A 6,193-nucleotide genomic window follows, 5' to 3' on the forward strand; every position below is an offset into this window, starting at 1 on the left:
CTGACTGACTCTAATTAAGATGAATATTTTCTTTCGGTGTGAAAATACCAACGACGCGCTGTACTGTCCCCTCGTGCAGTGTTACTTGTTCTTGGGCGTGATGCTCTTTGGGGCTATTTCATTGAAGAGAAGCCCGGAGTGGCAGGTAAGTCATGGGTGGAGCGAGGGAACAATCCAAAAGGCCGGCTGCCGAAGTGCCTACGGCATGAACTAAGTGAGTAAGTTCTGGCTTTATCCCAAGTTAGAATCCCAGAGGAGAGCAGAGAAACGCACGAAAGCCACCCACCCCTCCAGGCTCCTGCTGGGCAAGAAGAGGTCTGTGCGATTCACCAACTGACTTACAAAGAGCTCTCTTCAGCTCGGCACCCGGGATTTCCGGAGACGGGCAGAAAATGAGGTTACAATGTGCAAAGAGGGGGGATACAGGCGGAGAAGTGAGAGTCAATGTAAAATAGGAGAGATGTTCATAGAATTTTTAAATTCCAAGGACTTTTTTTTACATTAAAATGAATGTATCGTACATATTTAAAACATGGTTATCCAAGTGAGTAAGCTGGCAGCGTGGGTGGGAACCGGGTGGGTAAATAAAGCTATTTTAATCATCTACTTACTCCAGGCTGTTGTGAAAACGAGAGCGAAACGGAAGGGTATCAAAGTAGCAAAAGCCTTCCTCGTCCCCCCACATTTCCTTCACGTACCAGAAACAGCCACCACCCAAGTTCTTTCGTACCCTTCGAGACAATGTCCATGCGCGTACCTTCGTTTTTAAGCATCAGCGGGGACTGTGCTGAACAGAGCAATGCAACTTACTTTTAATTCATTTAATGACGGACCTTCAACCACTCTCCGTGTCAACACATGTGCATCAACCAGGCCTTTGTGTTTCTGGAAAAGCTTTGTGGGGTCACTGGTGAATGTGACCAGCCCTACACTCACGGAAATCTTGTTTGCATCCTGCTAACTGCTCTCATGAACAAGGCTGCTCTGAACATCCTGCAACATATTCAAATACTCCATCCAATTCATTCCACGGGAGAAAAGCCTGCACACAGAATTGATGGGCCAAAGGGAACTTGTAGCTTATATTTTGGTATTATCACTACATTGCTCTCCAGTAAGTCTCCCCCTAGCAGAGCATACGAATTCTCTTCCCCGGTCTCTGACTGCGGAATTCAATTTTGTTTATAATGAACAGATGATTTCTATTCCATTGTGTTCACTTATCTCTATTATGTCCATTTATCTTCAAAGTACAGGCACTTTTTTACTTGGCCAGAGAGGATAAAAGTCACACATGCCTGATCTGGGGATTAAGGAAACTCCTGCACAGCCGAGTGGGCATGAGTAATTGAGAATTGTTTGTAATTAATAACTACTCTTTTAAAATACAAATTCTAATGAGCTGGCTCTTGATCTGGGGCTTATTATGTGCCAGACACCGTTCTAGCTCTTATTGAATCTGCATAACAGTTCTGGGAGGTACCAGTAGGCACTTGGATTATCTCCATTGTATAGGTGGGGAAACTGAGGCGCAAGGTCTTAGGCCAGCCGTGGGCAAACTACGGCCCGCGGGCCGGATCCAGCCCGTTTGAAATGAATAAAACTAAAAAAAAACAGACCGTACCCTTTTAGGTAATGATGTTTACTGTGAATTTATATTAGTTCACACAAACACTCCATCCATGCTTTTGTTCCGGCCCTCCGGTCCAGTTTAAGAACCCATTGTGGCCCTCGAGTCAAAAAGTTTGCCCACCCCTGTCTTAGGCGATAGGACCAATGTCAAGCAGCACATAAAAGGACAGAGCCAGAATTCAACCCGGGCATCCGGATGGAGCCTTTGGCCCCTGGGCACCCGGCCATATTCCACGCTCCTCTCTGGGAGACGCGGACGCACAGCTCCCCGCCACGCTTCATCACAGCATTTACAAGCAGGACGCTCCTGATCTGCCCGCAGTGGGAGGCGCCCCGAGCGGGAGCTGCAGCAATGGCTGGATGACAGGTTTTCACTTTTATGTTGCTTTTCTACCTTCCCTCCTGTGACCACGTATTGCTTTTGTAATAAGAAAGCAAAGTTATGTTAAAATATCGACAGTTCTTAAGGACAGAACACTTTCAAGGCCAGAAAGCGGCTCATCTCTAATGTCTTAGCCAACCTACCTACCCACAGCCGCTCAGCGTGAGAAGGGTTCCGTGACCTCAAACCACAAAACCACGGAGACACCAGAGGCAGTTTCAAAATTCCGGACGGTAACAGCTGTCCTGTTGCTGTCTCACACACATATGGGAGAGCCTGTATGTCCACAGAACGTAGCAGACGGAGCCCCGTGGGTCTGCACCCCGATGGAGGGTACCACTGCAGGGGAGTGAGATGTACGGGACCGTAACAAACAACACCCCCTCCCCAAGCAGGATATAACGAGAACTGTCTGCTCTGGGAGAGAAGAGGCGGTACTTCCGGTGGGGCCAGGGTAGGAGGTGGCATTTGAAATGGGCCTTTGGGACCAGAGATCACAGCGTGAAGACCATGCACGTGCAGAGTTCCTGCAGAGCCTCAGACCTGACGGACAAACTCATGATGTCTGTTTTCTAGAGGCCGAAGTCCCACACACTCACGTGAGGATCAAGCCATCTTATGAGCCGTTTATCAGAAAAAGGCTGTACACAAGTATTACAAAGAGCCCTGATGGGTGATCCCTCCGAAGGCAAAATTTGTTTTGGTGGTAGTGGGGAGGAATAAGTAGTCAAATGCTGGCGCTACTGGATCTAGTTATGATGGAAGCACCTTCAAGTTCAAATTTTACCAAGAAAACCAGACCCCAGAAATTCCTTTAGCACTGGAGGTCCCAACGTAGGGTCAGGGCTTGGATGAGAAAATGATCTTTATTTCACTAGCCTCTACCTGAAACTGAGCAACTCTGTCCATTCTGGATGTGGGCACCAAACCACAGTAGCACGAGCAGGACCTGCGATTTGGCCAACAAATGAGATATATTTCTGTATAACATCCTGGTTGTCACAGAGATCTCAGAATACCACTGATGCTCATCGCAGATCCCCAATGTCACAAGGCCACAGTACCAGTTATTGACTCCTTCCCACCCACCCTCTTCCCAGACAGAACAAGAAATGAGAAAAGGACAGACAGGTAAGCCAAAACCAGCTGATGGTTTTCACTAGGCCAAAAGGCTGCAACGGGCCCATTTTAGAGATGAGGAAACCGAGAATCAGAGGTAGGATCTGGAGCCAGGCGTCAGCCAGTTCTTACCAGAGGCAGGGTTTTCTCACCTCCTTCCTCCTCAACCCCTTCACTCAAGCAAAAGGTGTTATGAGTTCTGCTTCTTTTGGACTGTTCTGTCATCACCCTATTCAGGTCCATTTATTACTCTAACAAAATCTTTCTTTATTGGAGACCCAGCCCAGCCTTTGAGTTACAAATACGGATTCTGGAGCCACACTGCCTGGGGCTGAAGTCCACTCTGTCCTGGGAAATTTCTTCACCTTCGTGCCTCAGTTTCCAAATTTGAACAAGGGGAGGGACTAGGGTGAGTGAGGCAGCACCCTCAGGTGCAAATATAAAGTGGTGTCAAAAAATCTCAGTGATCGCCTGGCTGTGGTGGCCCAGTGGATTGAGTAGCGTCCCATGAACCAAGAGGTCCCGGGTTCGATTCCCAGTCAGGGCACATGCCCGGGTTGTGGGCTCGATCCCCAGTAGGGGGCCTGCAGGAAGCAGCCAATCAATGATTCTCTCACATCATTGATGTTCCTATCTCTCCCTCTCCCTTCCTCTCTGAAATCAATAAAAATATTTAAAAACTTTTAAGAAAATCTGTGTTCAAGGTGAATTCTAAATGCAATTTTCTAAAATCCAAATCCAATGCAACAAAAAAATCCACATGAACAAAACGCCAGAATTTTAATTACAGGCTCCAACTCTGCCCTGCATTGCAGGGCCCCGCCCTAACTCCTGGCCAACTTCTAATAAAATTATTTACAAAAACAAAGTGGCTGGCCTGTGGGTCATAGTTGCCAACTTAAAAAGCATTGTAGTGAAATATTGTTCCTTGGCTCCTGAGTTTTCGGTGCCCTGGGCGAATGCGCCACTGGCCTCCTGGTCCCAGCTCTGGACGGCACCTGGAGAAGCAGATGAGTGAACACAGGCCAAGTTCTCAGGATAGCGTCGGCCCAGAGGAAGGACACATCACCATGGCAACAGAATGAGGCTCATCCTTTTTCTTTCTTTATTTTTTTAAATATATTTTATTGATTTTTTACAGAGAGGAAGGGAAAGAGATAAGAGAGTTAGAAACATCGATGAGAGAGAAACATCGATCAGCTGCCTCCCGCACATCTCCTACTGGGGATATGCCCGCAACCAAGGTACATGCCCTTGACCGGAATCGAACCTGGGACCTCTCAGTCTGCAGGCTGACGCTCTATCCACCGAGCCAAACCGGTTTTGGCTCATCCTTTTTCTTTAAGGAAGAAATTAAATGCAGGGACAAACAGAAACTTCATGTTCTATAGTATGTAGAAGGCAGCAAGACATCTTAAGCAGAGGCAAGTGAGAGGATGCCACTTTGGTTTTTGGAGTCTCCACTGCAGTTCTCATAGCTGATCTGAATCAGGATTAAAAGGACCAGTTTTCCCAGTGCCCACCTGGAACTCCCCTATCTTCTGCACTGAGCAGCACCCTCCTCGAAGGGATCCCAGGAACTGCAGCATTCTTAGCACGTCTCCCCTGCACTTACCCAGGACCACTTACCCTGCTGTTTGCGCTCAAACAGTCCTGCTCAGGGGTCAGTACACTGTGGCCCTCCAAACCAGGGCCTGTCTTTGTAGACAAAGTTGATTGGCACACAGCGATGCCCATTTGTTTACCTATTACCTGCGGCCGATTAGTTACAATGCAGAACAACTACAACAGCAGAAGTGCAGCATTGAGCAGTTCTGACAGAGACTAAAGCCAGCATAGCCCCAAATATTTACTATCTGGCCCTTTGCAGAAAAAGCTCACCCACCCCCTGGTCCAAGTGAAGTCAAACTACACACACACTCATTTGTCAATTTCCCCTTCCGGTCCACACCAGCCTTGCGAACGGAGGTATAGAGATGGCTTATCTGGGCTGCACCATGCTGCCGGCAGCCCCTCGGCCATATGGCTGTTCCCCATCTTATCTGGTGATAATCTGTGTATTTACCAGTCTCATCTGAGCACAACAAGCCGGTTTATTCTCCCACTTCCTGAATTATTTCATAAAGTTGTTTCGGAACACAGACTCACTCATTCTTTTTCTTATTGCCTATGTCTGCCTTTGTGCTAAAACCAGAGTTTACTCACAAAAGAGACTTAGGGCCCCACGATGGCTCAGATAGTGACTATCTGGTCCCACACTTGTCACTGATCTCAGCTGCACAGGGAACCCAAATTCACAGGGTGGAGCCAGGGTAGATCTAAGACCTGCAGCTCATGCAGCCGTCCGAGAAAGAAAAGCCTCCTGAGAAGGCCGACGTCTTCCCTGTTTATCCGAGGGAGATAACACCGGAAGTCGGGGAACATGTGTGTGATTCTGATCTCTGGGCTCCCACTTGAGAGGTCAACAGCCCTCCTGTTATTAGAAGAGACGTGCAGATAAGACTCCTGCAGACAGCAGCCCGGTGACAGCGGGCACTGCACTCCGCGACCACGCACTTCTCCGAGCCACCGGAAACAATGTTCTAAAGCAAAGCACTGATCAATTCTATCGTGGGGGCGGGGGCGGGGGGGTAGGTCTCATTTTCATCATTTCCTTACAACAAAGGGATTCAACCAGGTGTATCACTCGCCTGACGTTAGACCTTAATGATATCAGGTTGGTTCCAACGACAAGATTCATGACAAAAGAAGCTACATACCTCTTGCTATTTCATAAGGGAAATAGTCGCTTTTAGATAACCTATGAACATTTGTTTTCACGTCCTTTCCCACTTTATCGAAACCAATGGATCTATTTAATCTGTCTTAATGGCATCGATTTTCAGCCTGACCAGGGACACACAAGAACTTGTATCAAACAGAGACTGTATTTGAAGAAAAGATGCCAAAGTAGGAGGAAAAAAAAAAGCAATTTTAGATCAGGCACTAGCCACTGGTGTCTGTAGCCTCCTCCTAAGTTAAGCACCATGTCCATTTACAAGAGGTCTGGGTGTTCACTTC

Source organism: Myotis myotis, unplaced genomic scaffold, assembly GCF_014108235.1.
Source record: "Myotis myotis isolate mMyoMyo1 unplaced genomic scaffold, mMyoMyo1.p scaffold_m19_p_9, whole genome shotgun sequence".
In the NCBI taxonomy this organism is placed as follows: domain Eukaryota; kingdom Metazoa; phylum Chordata; class Mammalia; order Chiroptera; family Vespertilionidae; genus Myotis; species Myotis myotis.